The sequence below is a fragment of the Myotis nattereri genome (assembly GCF_964212035.1).
Source record: "Myotis nattereri genome assembly, chromosome: 7".
Lineage (NCBI taxonomy): Eukaryota > Metazoa > Chordata > Mammalia > Chiroptera > Vespertilionidae > Myotis > Myotis nattereri.
Window position 1 is genome coordinate 66,484,479 of NC_138082.1, and position 14,935 is coordinate 66,499,413.

The window sequence follows — 14,935 nt, forward strand, 5'->3', positions numbered from 1 at the left end:
TTTATTCCGTAGATGTACTGTGGGGATGGAAATGTGGAACTGTACCTTCATTGGCTCTGCTGTAATATAAGCTAGAAAGGAAATTTGTGACCCCAAATTGGGTGTATATATTTAGTTATTGTAGAGATATGGTCATTGTCCTGCTCTTTAGCAGTGATTTAAGGTTTCACCAGTTTTTCCAATTGCATTTCACTTCTTGGAATTTATGTCAAAAGTCAAAGGTCATGATTTTTAGCTATTAATCTTTCCTCTCTGGAAAAACAATCCAACTGTGTTTAGCTGGGAGGGCTGCCTCAAGCTGGTGACTGTACAGCACTCCAGTTTAGAATGCTGCAGTTTATGTAACCAGTCTCCCTTATTTAGGCTTCAATGACAGATCTTTTTATTTTGTTTATCACCAAATAACCATGCAGACATGTCATGATGCAGCCTGGACATGCTGTGTGGTCACTAGATGGGGTGTTTGCTAAACTGATTTTTGGTCAAAGTGTCTTAAAACTTATTAACCACATTTTATTGTTATAAAGTCCCTTAAAACTTATTAAAAGCATCTCATTGTTAGATACAGCAATAGAGAAAAATAAGCTTTGCATTGAATAAGGATGAGAGCAAGTCTCTTTGTCTCTTTGATTATCGGTTGTTTGCTTGATCAGAAAAGCTGTGTTCTTACAGTATTTTTGTAGACAGCAGTTTAGGAGAAATGCTGCAAATGGTGTCATGGCGAAATGTGTTACTGGAAATTGAAGCTCCAATTTTAAAATTAGGCCGGCATTTCTATGTGTTTGTCATTTTAGAATAATTAAGTTTCTCCTACAGCTTAGAATGTAAACTTTCAGCAAAAGTATACTCTTGTTATATTTTGGTAACACAAATGTTATTATGAAAGCACTGTCAGGTTATGGGCTTTTCCGGATAATTATGAGTAAATGATCATTTTCTAATGAAATCATCCTCAGCTTGTGACTCTCAACTGATTTTTCCATCTGGTGTTTGTCATGTAAAGATGTCCAGTCAGCAGTATTAAGCAGTTTGAAAAATACCAACCGAACTTCTGTATTTATAGAGGGTCCTCATTCAATAGGGTGCTTCTAGTTTCTCTCTCTCTCTCTCTCTCTCTCTCTCTCTCTCTCTCTCTCTCTCTCCCTCTATCTGGAGGGCATCTCTATAATCATTGTCTATTTCTTATTTATATTACATGGAAAATATAAATGCCAATTTAAACAGATTTGTTCCTTGGGTAATATTGAAATCTGCAAAAAATAGTAGAGATTAAATCACAGGACATTTCCTCCTTAATGCCAACTTCTAAATCATCCTCAGATGATACATTTTTGGATAAGCACATCCCTTCTACCACCACCTACAAGCCTTTTGAATCAAGCCTGCTCTTTATCCACATGATTAAGTACAAATATCTAATTAGCCCATGTACCAGAGAATTCCTTTCTCTAAAGCCTTTTCCATATTTGAATCACCATTTCATAGTTAAAATATTCACTGCTCACAGTTTCCAGAACCCTCAAATAAAACAAAACAAACAAAACAAACTTTATTGAAGTAAATATTCAATTATGTGTTCCTTGCTAGGTGTTTCCAGCTGCCGAGTTTGCTCCCCAATGCATTTTCCCTGTCCTCCTGCTCTGCTCTGTTTGTCTTGCAGCAGGGCCTACCTCCTGCAGGAGGGGTTTCCCAGCTGACATTGGGCAAGGTTTTACTGGTGAGAGGCCTGGCTGAGAAGTGTGAGGGCAGTAGTGGGGGAAGTGGAGGGATCTCCCCCAGGGGTACTGTTTCTTGAGTGGCTCATTTCCAACTGGAGGAGCCCAGAAGGGTTCCAGCCTCCCCCACATGAACATGCCTGGCACTTCGGTCACCTGCCTGGCCCCTCTTCCCTTTAGTGTAGAGAGGGAGACATCACCTGTTGGTGCTACTGCCCAATTCAGACCTTGTTCTAACATTGGGTCTCCCTTCCCTGCACAGCCTTTGAGCCAGAGACAGCTGCCCCTCATCTGGCTTGGCCTCCTGGTCAAGACACCTTGGCACTGTGACTCTGAGGCAGGGAGTGTGGGTGGAGTATTTGTGATAGGTGGTTTGAGCCAGACTCCTTATGAATGAATTTGGGACAAGGGGCCTCTGGCACCCAGGGCACTCAGGTGTGCGACTCCCAGAGAACTCCTGAGATCTTGCAGAGATTGGGTTTCCCCTGGGAAGTGTGGTCTCAGCTGCAGCGCCCGGGGTCTGATTGGCATGCAGGTATTCCAGCGATCTGGGGACCTGAAGGTCTGTGACCCCCTGGAGGTTCTTTGCTTCCTGCAGGAAAGAATTCAAATGCTGGCCAGTAGAGAATTCAAAGTGAAAGTGAGTTTATGACTGAAGCAGTGAGAATGGGCAAGTCACAGACAGAGCAGCCTCTCTTTAGTGGAATTTGCTTCCTTTACTGAGGTTCATTTAATTGGGTTGGGGGAGGGGAGGACGGTGCAGGGAGGACAGCAATAAGAGAGTGGAATATTCGGGATCTTCCTGGGAAAGGGGTGGAAATTTCTCAGGGGAGCTCAGCTGGCCATTTTGTGTCTTTTTATGACTTTCCATTTCTGATCATGGTGGTATGCAGTGTGTCATTTAGCATGCTAATGTATTACAATGAGCGTATAATGAGGCTAGGGGGTTACCTGCCGGTGAAATTAGTCACCATGTTGGATCAAGCTGGTCTCTTCCTGCTTTAAGCTATACATCTGGGGGGACTGGTCTTCCTTCTTGACAGCTCCTGTAGATTTTATCGATTGCAGCTGTGCTACCACATACCCTATCTCACTTCCACCCTCTATGGTCCCTGCAACGCAGGGCATCCCCACGCAGCCTTCTCCTGACCCTCCATCAAGGCCTGAACTTACTTCCCTCCAAACACCTGAAGTCACATAGTGTACCCAATTTGCTTTTCTGGTGTTAAAAAGAAAATCAGAGGCCCAAATTGGAGTCACTGTGCTAAAACCCATGACTTCAAACTTAGACTTAGACTTATACCTGACCTAATTTCAGTTTCAATCTACTCTAGAAATATAATCTTAATTGGTCAGTCTGGTGTAATCTGGTCAGAACCAATGAAGGAATCAATGGATCCTCTTCACCCTTTCCCCACAAAGTAAGCAGAGGCAGTCTGTCTTATAAGACCCCTGCCTTCCTCTAAGGAAAAGTAACCTTGGCTGACACAATTCTTTCTTCTACTTTGCTCAGTTTCTGCCCATAAAAAGCCTTCCATATCGTACAGCTTCTCAAAGCACTTCTTTCTTTACTAAAGAGATGCTCCCAATTCATAAATTGCTCACTAAAGCCAATTAGATCTCCAAATTTACTAGTTTGATGTTTTCCCCCCTTTAACACTAGAAAAACCCACACTCTGCTGACCTGGGCCGTGCCCTTCCTCAGTCCTCTGCATCCCTCATAAAGAACATATTTTTTTTCAAGTTCATTAAATTGATTTCTCAAAATTAATTTAAAGTTCCCTGTTAAATATTAAGGTTACAGAAAATTTCTTTCTCATGAGCAGAAAAATCACTTATGCCTTTGGTCCTCTGGATCTTCTCACTCCACCTTGATTGCCTTGGCAACCTCACCCAAATCCTGATGTCACCAATTACCTGCCTTACAGCCTCTGTGTTAAGTGTTCAGGAAAGTGTGTCTTTTTCTGGGTGGGTCCTAACCGATGTAGGAGTCCACTCATTATATTCCCGGGTGACATCAGAGAAAGGCATGATAAGAAGATCTACTGTTCAGTTAACTTTGTCCCATATGCTGTAGGGTTGCATGCATTTCTTCTAGCAGGAGAGCTGCCAGGAAATAGGGTAAAATAAATACAATGTGTGATATGTTGGAAGGAAAGATGTTCAAGAGAGGAAAAGAGAGCAGGGGAAGAGAATGGGAAGTGAGATTATTGTTTCAAAATGATAACGGCAAATGGGATTAAATGAGACTTTGTCTCATGAGATTATCTCCTTAGCTATGTCTCTCCAGCACTGGGGTGGTGCCTGGGACAAAACAATTCTCAAAAACTCTTAACTTGAAAATATGAATGCGAAGATGGGAGTGATGTGTGTGGACTAGAAGAGTTGGCAGTGATTTTATGGAAGAAACATGATTTATCTATTGAAGCCCAGAGTGGATTTGGAAAACATTATTTTTGTGTAACTGCTCCTAATTAAATCAATACTCTTCTCTATTTTATAGCTTATAGAACCTTGGTAAAGACGACATGAAGGATGAACTGCGTGTCTCTGCCTATTACAACATTGCTTAGAAGTTAATGATTTATTTACAAGTTAAATAGATGCATGTGCATGTATGTGTATGGAAAGGTAAAGAGGAAATGAAATTTCCTATTACACATGATTTTTCTAAATTCAATTCTGCTATTTTAATTACATTCACTTTCTTTTAAATTTTGCTTTATAGAAAGATAGATTTTAGTCTGTAATAAGTACAATAAACTCTAAGGTGCTTTTTAATTTGTTTGGTTCTATTGGAATTTTATGTTAGTTTATTTATTCAGCAAATATTTTTTTGAGTGCCTACAGTAGGCCGAAGACTATTGAAGTTCCTGAAGATATAACATTGCGACAAGAATGTCCAAATAATCCTAAAATTTATGTGGAACCGCACAAGACCTTGAATAGCAAAAGCAATTTTGAAAAAGAAGAACAAATTGGTGGTATCAGATTCCCTGGTTTCAAACTATACTACAAAACTATAGTAATCAAAACACTATGCTACAGGCACAAAAACAGACACATAGAGCAATGGACCAGAATAGAGAGCCCAGGAAAAAACCATGCTTATATGGTCACTTAATCTACAACAAAGGAGACGAGAATAGACCAATGGGAAAATGACAGTCGCTTCAATAAAAGGTGTTGGAAAAACGACAGAAACCTACAAAAAACAATGAAATTGGGCCACTTTCTTACACCATATGTAAAAATAAACACAAAATGAATTCAAGATTTATAAGACCTGAAACCATAAAATTCCTAGAAGAAAACATAGGCAATAAACCTTTTGGCATCAGTCTTAGCAAAATTTTTCTGGATATGCCTCCCTGGGTGCAACAAAGCAAAAATAAATAAATGAGACTACATCAAACTAAAAGGCTTTTGCTCAGTGAAGGAAACCACCAACAAAATGAAAAGACAACCTGCTAAGTGGTATAAGGTATTTGCAAATGGTATGTTTGATATGTGGTCATTATGCAAAATATATTAAAAACTCATAAAAAAAACATTCTGTTAAAAAAAAAAAAATAGCAGAGGGCCTTAGTCGACATTTCTCCAAAGAAGATAAATATGACCAGAAGATATAAGAAAATATGCTCAACATTACTAAGCATTAGTAAAATGTAAATCAAAACCTACCTAATGTTAAGTGAAATAAGTCAAAGAAATATAATTGATTTCATTTATATGTGAACTGTAAACACACATACACACACACACACACACACACACACAAACACACACCAAACAAACAAAACAATAACAGATAAATAGATAAGAAAGCAAACTGATGGTTGCCTGAGGAGGGAAGAGGGAGAGAGCGAAAAAGGTGAAAGGGAAGTAGAGCTGCAAACTGCCAGTTAGAAAACAAATAACTCATGGGAATGTAATGTACAGAACAGGGAATGTAGTCAATATTGGAATAACTTTGTATGATGACAGATGGTTTCTAGACTTATTGTGGTGATCACATCATAAGATTTAAATGTCAACTATGTTGTACACCTGAAACTAATATAATATTGTATGTCAAATATGCTTTAATTAAAAATGCAAAATAAAAAATGTCTGCCTTTATGGGCTCACATTTAGCAGAAAAGATGGGGGAAAAAAGCAGGATGAAATGTAAACCATCTGGCATTTCAATAGTAATAAATGGTAGGAAAAAGAAATAAAGCAGGGGAGGTGGATAGGAAGTGCTTGTATGTGTGCTCCAATTTTAGAGTATTGATCAAAGAAAGCCTCATGAAAAAGGGAAGGTTTCCATAAAAATGTGATGGAAGCAGAAGTGATAGCCATGCACATATGTGAGGGACGTGCATTCGGGTGGAAGGAACAGCAGCTGCAAAGGTGTGGTGGCAGGAAACAATGCCAAAATGACACAGGGCCTGGAACCACCACCTTGTTTCCTCTGGGATTATAAAACTCATCTATGTAATACACAGAAAATGCACCAGTGTAACTTACAAAATCCACCTTTCCCTCGTGTATTCTTTAATTACCTTGATATTTTTACAATAGATTATTTTTCAAATAATTTTTGTTATTGAAGAAATGATGAGCAAAGTAGGCAAGAATTTTAAGTTGACCATTATGCTTTTGAACATTTATTCTCATAAACAAACAATAATTATGCAATAATATATATGTGAGTTATAAAAACAAAGCTACATATATATTCATATGTATAAATACACATATATATATATATATATATATATATATACACACACATACATACATATATATACACAAATCCCTTAGTTTGATACTTTGTTAATATATCTTTCTTATGTATAATATTTTGATTAAGCTTATTGATATTGTTATAATTTAACCTAGTTATTAATAACAGAAAGGGAGCAAAGAGAAGGCCAAACATTATAAGCAGGCCATTTGGGCAGCTTCACTAGGAAGCTAAAGCTCTTCACTCCCCAGGGAGCCACTAGTCTATTCTCTGAAGATTTCTGGGGGAAGGAACTGTATAGGAAGGAGAACAGATGCAAGCCCACTAAAGTTTGGGTGACGTCAGAAAGGTACTTGGGATACTGTTATAATAGCCTGGTTTTTTAACAAGAAAGGAGCAAAGGGGAGACTAGATAATATAGACATGCCATTTGTACAGCTTTGCCAGGAAGCTGCAGTTAACATTCTCCAAGCCTGTTCCCCCCAGATCGCTGGGGAAAGGGACTGGACAATAAACACATGCCCAGGTCTAGTAAGGCCTGGGTGACATGGCAAGATGCTTGTCTATCAATCACATCTGGGAGAGAGTCAATGGCCAGAATAGGTGTGGCCACTGCAAGGGCTCAAAATCTAAGATACATAACTCCTGAGCAAAGAAAGTTCCATCTCCTGTATTCTTAGCTCTCTTGCTCTCTCGGGGCTCCTGTTGCAGGAGGCATGCCCAGCCATGTGGGACCCACGCAGTGGACTGATGGACTGGAGCTAGCCTAGTGCTGTACAGGAGTCAGTTCCACCATGGGCTGGACACTGGCCCTGCTTTTAGCTCCACTGAACCCCCCAGAGCATATTTTCCAGGACTGGTTTAAAGACAATGGGACTTTGCAAACCAAGGGATGTAACTTTAGGCAAGTAAGAACCACTGGTTCTCCCATGCAGTCTTAGAAAATTCCTTTTCTCAAGATATCGCAAGAATCCCATTCGCATTAGTGACAGAGAAATTCCACCACTCAATCCTCTTTCCTGTGTCCATCACACCTGGAACAGGTCATTAGCCACAATGAGCGTGGCTACTGCAAGGGTGAAAATTTGGGATATTTAATCCCCTAAGCAAAAGAGTTCGCTCTCTTGGTTTCTCTTATGCTCTTGGCATATTGTGCTTGATTCCTGGCTTGCAGGGCGCTCTCATTCTGCTCTCCTGCATCCATCCGCATGGTCCATGGCCATGTGGACTCTCTCACACAGTGGACTAATGGACTGCAGCAAGCCTGATGATGAACGGGACCAGGTTCCCACATGGGAAGGAAACTCTGGACCCTGGCTTTGCTTCTAGATTTATTGAAACCCCTGCTACACCTCTTCTATAACTGGGCTAAAGGAAATGGGACTGTGGAAACCCAGGGATATAATTCCAAGGAATAAAAATCACTCATTTTCCTGTGAGCCTCAGAATTTTTATTTTTCCCTCAAGATGTCAAGAATGCTATCCCCAGCATCCAGTGGGGAAGAGGACACCCCAATTTCTCAGATAACATTATGATGACCTAGGACAGTCTTTCTCAACCTTCCTAATGCCGCGACCCTTTAATATAGTTCCTCATGTTGTGGTAACCCCCAACCATAAAATTATTTTCGTTGCTACTTCATAACTGTAATGTTGCTACTGTTTTGAATCGTAATATAAATATCTGATATACAGGATGTATTTTCATTGTTACAAATTGAACATAATTAAAGCATAGTGATTAATCACACAAACAATATGTAATTATATATGTGTTTTCCGGTGGTCTTAGGCGACCCCTGTGGAAGGGTCGTTTGACCCCCGTAGGGGTCATGACCCACAGGTTGAGAACCGCTGATCTAGGAGGTGGCATAAGGTCAAATGCTAAAGAGAGGATGAGATAAGAATTTATCTAGTTTTGAATATTAACAGCAAAGTAAAGTTTCAGATTTACCAAGAGAGTCAACCTGGGAGTTTATAAATTCCTCAAGAATGAAAATATTGATAAAGGATTAAGGGAGAGCTGATAGGGTGATATATTTATTTTACTGGAGATGTAATTTTTAGAAGGCAATTAAGCAAGCCCTACCTCTCTTCTGACTTCCTAGCTGGTGCACATTGCTACTATTCAATGAGTTAAGAAAAGAAGATTTAAAATAAAACCAAATTCAAAAAACAAATGGGATTACTCAGAGTGACAGTGAAAATGCCTATGTGGAAAATAGTTCAGATCAATCCCTCAGAAAATAAAACCTCTGTTTTTTCAAGAAATGCTGTGCACGTTGGCAGTGCACACATAGGCACACCCCAGATCTCTGCACTAACTTATATGAGGTGTTAATGGCCCACAGATTAACGTCCACACCCCTTCAGTTTGAAGAGTGATTCAAAGTCCTGTCAGTTCCAGATACCTAGCCAATCAGGAAACTGAAGGATTACCACTGAATGACACACATTTAAAGGCGGAAATCTGATCCACTTTTGGAAGAAAATGCTTCAAAAGAACTTCAGAAGTATTCAAGTTTCATTTGGTTTTCTTCCTGAAACTTAGCAAGTGCTTATAAACTAAACTGCGTTTGATTCTGTGCCTGTATGAAAGCATATTTGGTAAACTTGCAAGAGGTTATTTTCATCATAAACTCCTGTTTTCCTCTTCTACAGTCTTTCCTTCTGGGGCCTAGAATTTCCATGTCTGGTTTTATTTTTAATGGAAATTCCCTGGGAAAAAAAAAAGTGAAAAATCCATAGAGCTGATAAATGCTCGGGAAATTTGGAGTGAGAACATAGAGGTCTGCTTCTTCTGTCTTCATCGAAAATAAACGTGATTTCTCCTCTCATTATTGCTCAAACGTAACATAATAAACCACTTCAAGGTTCCCACCAGATTGGACCTCCAGGGAGAAAAGGATGTAACAGCAACATAATCCAGCAATATGAAAGAAGCATGGAGTTAGTTGGCATATGAAAAAGCTTCAGATTACAGAGCAGGAGGTGACAGTGTCTCAGCGTGGCAGAATTGAGTCTAAACAGGGAAATCTGTCTTCCATTTTTGTCACCTCAGAACACAAAGCCAAATTGGAGTGACTTCATAGAAGAGCAGCAAAATAATCGGGGACCCAGGGCTTGATTTATGTGGAAAGATTAAAAGAGCACAGAGTAATGTATATTTTGGCCAAGGGATTGCTAAGAGGAGCATGATAACAGTCAGCAAATATGTGAAAGATGTAAATGCCCCAGGAGAGGACGAATCCTTTGGCAGGATGCGAATGAACTACACAAAGGGTTGAGAGGAGAGACTCTGATTTAAAAATGAGGAGAGGGAAAATGCTCATTGTGAGAACCGATCGCACCCCTAGAAAATCAGTGAGCCTCCTGGGACATTGGAAATATCCTAAAAACAAAACACAAGGAAGCCAAACAAAAAAACAAAAAATAACCAATGGACTGACAGAAGGAACAATTCTTTGCTGTGCCATACTGTGGAATCAGTGATCCCTTGAGTCAAGGGAAGAAAGGATGCACAGACATATGTATGTGTTTTGTGTGTGTGGTGTGTGTGTGTGTGTGTGTACTCACAGGGTACAGGGAGTTGGGGAAAGATGAGGGACTGGGGTTAGTTGTACTTGGGTTAAAAGGTAGGCAACAACAAAAATAAGAACAAGAAAAATATTTCCTAGCTGCATTAAAATAGCGAAATTTTTAAATGTTATGAGTGAGGGGAAAAACATCTCCTGTTGGATTCTGGAGATTGACCAAATGTCAGAATCAAGTCAAGCTGGTCTTGCCCTTACATGGCATCATTCAGAGGATGCAGGTAATTACAGCCCAGCTCGGCTGCCCACACTTCCTAACCTCAAGGTTGGGGGTTCAGAGCACATGCCACTTTTGGTGTAAGTTGAAATTTTTTATTTAAACACTTCTCGTCCAACCATAATATAAAATCGTCTTTGAAGCAGTTAAGTCTATAACAGCCTGCAGTGCTGTTGCATCAACCTTTGTAAATGTAAACAATATTGATTCGGAGAAATGGAGAAAAGAGGTGTTTTCATTCTCATGCAATTCTTCCTGGCCCTCTGGCTCCCTTCAACATTGCAGATGCCAACTTGTGCTAGTTTTGTAAAGGCAACATTTACAGCCAAATCTTGCATTCATTTAATAAAAGAAAAAAGGATGGGGTACAGGGATTGAGAAGGGGACTTTCATCTCCCTCTGCCTTCCTTCCCTCCCTCCTCGGGTTTGCAGCTAACCAACAGGAAGGCTCTTTACCTCTAGCAGAAGGTCAAGTGCACAGGCCGCTGCACAGCCAGGGCTCTGCGGAGGGACCAAGTGCTCCAGCTGCCATTCTCATGAGACTGAGCACATCTGCTTGGAGATGTTTTCAGCATTCTCTGACCTGGGGCATGGGAACCTCAGAACATTTCCTAACCCAGGTCTCATTAGCTTGATACAATTAGATTACTGAAGAATGCAGTTGACGAAAGGCACATATTATTTATAATTTCCATTAGCAGTAAAAATTGCTCCAGACGAAATTTCATAAGGCCATCTCATGTCATTTGTCACACGATTAATCTCACGGGGGGGGGGGGGGGCATAAGAGAGTCATGGGACATATTTATGCCAAATAAATAATTGATGTAATTTTTTTTTAATTTTTTTTTTAGTTTTCTTTCTTTTAGAAAGGAAATTGATTGAGTAGGGTGTGTGTGTGTGTGTGTGTGTGTGTGTGTGTGTGTGTGTGTGTTGGTTACTGCTATGTGTGTTTTGGCAAATAGATATAATAAAAACTTTAAAATGTTATTTTTCAACTTGTGAGCTTTTATGAGAATGAGTTCAGGGATAAGTAATTACTGGGTTGACATTTACAGTTTAGGGTCTAAAATGTCATTAACAACACTTTAAGTAACACACTGGTTGAAGTGGGAGGTAATTGGAGGGGGGCAGGGAGCCCTGGACTGGGAGGGAAAAAGGTAGTTTTCAGTGTCATCTCTGTCAGGTGTTCATGTTCAGTCCTTACAGAAGACTAAAAATTCTGTCATTTAGTTTTCCCACTCGTATATTTGGGTGTTAAATCACATGAACACTAATTAAGAATCTGGATAGGTCTGTTTTTTTAAAAATTAATTGGCTGATGATGAGATGAGAACAATTTGTTGATTGAAAACTTTACATATACGTAAAGTATTAATTAGATTTAGTTATTTCTGTTTTCTCCCAAAAGGAATCTAAGATTCCACATTGCAATGTATTAGTCAATGTCGAATCTTAGATTCCTTTTGGGGGAAAACAGAAATAACTAAATTGGTTCTTTTCAAAATGTGCAACTAATAAATAGCAGATTGAATGGACAAAATTAACTTTCTGCCATATAGCTGATTTCTTAGTTTTTTTTTTATCTTTACTATATACGTATGAGATGATTAGTGAAAGGTTCAGAATGGGCCGGGATTGCGCACCTATTACATGAGGCCATAATGTATCAAAAGAGATTTTATTCCCGACACCTGGGTGCAGGTGAGCTGAGACCAAGAAAGGCAGGGAGAGAGATGTTTTTATTCATTTATGCTGCTGCAAGCCGCTTTGCTGATGTAAGGGTCTGGTCTGTCCTTGGTTTCTCCCATGCCAGGTATCTTCTGGTTATCTGAGCTATGCTCTGCTCAAGGCCGCAAGCTTTCTGCAAGATATCTGCTAAGCACAACAAGTTACAAGTTTTTCCTCTGCCCCTTTTTATTCTCTTTAACGCTTTCAATTTGTTATTAAATAATTCTTAGTAAAGTAAAAAAAAGTGGAAGAAATAAAATGTTCTTTTTTTTTTTTTTTTTCTGAAGTGAGCCAAGAGCATTTTCTCCATCGTCATGCCATTCTACAGTGTTTCTGAGGAATAAATCCAAGCTAGTTTGGGCTATCATAAAATATAGCTATCAGGAATTTAGAAATCACAGGATAGTTCATTCTCAGTTCTGTGATTCTCCCTAAAGGAGGACCCAAATTTATCCAGCTCCATATCATACTTTCTGAGAGGATGCTTATAGTAATCATAAGGAATATTCTTTGATGCGCAAATTATAGAAAGAGAACATCAAATTAGGTTTATCTTCACTTTTATATTTGAATAATCCTACTATGAAAAAAAATCAGTTTATAGTGGTTGGTAAATGTTTATTTACTTATAAGTGCTGGGATGAAATATAGAGCATGGGGGAAAGTAGGTTTACAATTATGAGCACAAGAAACACAGAGTTTATTCTTATACTAGAGGCCTGGTATAAGGCCTGGTATTCTTGCAAAGGTGGGGTCCAGCCAGCCCACCCCAATGGGGGTCCCTCAGGCCAGGCTGGCAGGGGGGACGGGCCACAGGCAGTTGGCTGGCCGGCCCTGCCCCCAATTGGGGTGTTCAGGGCCAATCAGGGGCCAGGCTGTCTGGGGCTTGGAGAGAAGGTCAATAAGGGCTCAGATCAGGCTGGTTGGCTGCCACAGTGAGTATCATAGCCACCAGTCATTTCAGTCATTCTGGTCATTCCGCTGTTCTTGTCACTGGGCTTTTATATATATAGATTTATTAATTATTGTATTATTTTCCATATTAACAACTGTTAACCTACTTTTACCCCAACCCTGCTTTGGGGGTTCAAGGAATTAAAAGTAAAGCCACTAAGCATTTTTAAGATTAGGAGGGGTTTCCCAAAGCTGAGGTATAAGAAATAGTAGGATTTAGGCAACTGAAAAAATGGGTGAAGTGAGAAAGTGGTAGTGGAATGGGGAAAATGATGCACAGAGAAAGACTGCGAGAAAAGTGTTCCAGCCAGGGTTCACTAGGTTACAAATCTTGGAAGTTTATATTTTGGTACATAATGACAAATTGCCCTCCAGAAATATCAATTTATATTTTCACTGTAAGTGCACAAGAAAGTTTGTATTCCCACAAGTTTTACTATGGCTAGAAATCTTAAGATTTATTAGCTAACTATCTCGTGTCTTTTGTTCAACACAATGGAGATTGTGGTTTTCGCAGGATTAACATGGATTGGACACAGCCTTGTTCCCTAGGCACTTATAATCTAGTTGAAACAAGAACTAAGAAGCAGAGAACAATAATGAATTATGTATACTAAGGGCACAATTGTGAAATGCACTTAAAAATGGTGAGAGGTCTAAGTATTAAATGAAATTAGTAAAAAAGCCTACAGAACAAACGAAGAAAGTAGAGAGATTATGAATGGAGAGTGTCTCTGAATTTCTGAGATGACTTTTCAATTTAATATGCTTGTTACTATTAAATTATGAGGGCAATTGCTTTTGCTGTAAATGATCATTTTCAAGCTAGAATGTCTTGTGAAAGAATCATATACCTAGCAATTGTGAGATGTGACAATTTTTATCAGATATTTTCACCTAAGTTCTTTATTATCAATAAACATGATTAGAAAATAAGCACTGATTCATTACTAAACAATATTATGGACAAATTATGAACCTCTTCTCACTTATCTGTTTTCATAAACTAAGGAAAACATAAACCCCAAACACCTGCATTTGAAATGATTTCAAGTGAGAAAATCCATTCTACATCCAGCCTTTCATATTTATAATTTCATAAAGGATAGCTTACTTATGTCTGCAGTCATAACTTACACCAAAGACAAAATATATATGAATTAGAATAAAGGCAGGAGCTAACTTTCCAAAGCCAGATATCGTCAAATTGTCCAAGTTTGTGCGGTTTGATGTAAAGAACACAAGCTGTGCAATCAAATTTGAATAGTTAGCTTCTGAGTTTTATAGCATGGACTACCTAGAGTAAGGTATTGTATTGCTCTGGAGTGCCATCTTTGACCGTGGAAATTGGAGATCATAACAGCTCTTTCACTTGTCATGAGTAATTGTTGATTGTATCTTCCACAGTTCTGGGTATATTGTAAGCAATTAGAGAACAAAAGTTATTTTGTAGAAATGACTTAAGAGCTGAGTTAATGACTTTGGAAGGTAGTATTTATTAGAGTAAAAAGTTCAAGTTTAAAACCTAAAAGGATATAATATAACTTCTATATTTTTTCCTGGGTACAATTTGTGTTGTTTAATCTGGACAAGCTTAAATTTACACAATTTAAAGTTCAATCCTTATATTTTAGGTCATAGAGGAAGGGAGTCTCCACATTAACTTTTATTGGAAATATTAAATCTAAACAGGCCAAGTTGAATTAGATATGAAATCTCTATCACTGCCTCTTGAAACTCAAATTGCATGCATTTTACTTTTTAAAAAGTTAAATATTTTACTGATAAATCTATTTTATATTTGTTAAAAACAATTTGATCATCTGTAGGACTGTTAGTAAACCTACTAATTCCCTACTGATTTGAGCTAATATACATTCAACTGTTCTCTTTATTACCTTTCTATATCTTCATTGTATTGGTGGCTACAAAATTATTAATATTTTGTTTGGTGGATAAAAGTGAATTCAGAATTATTAGAATTCTGAGACAC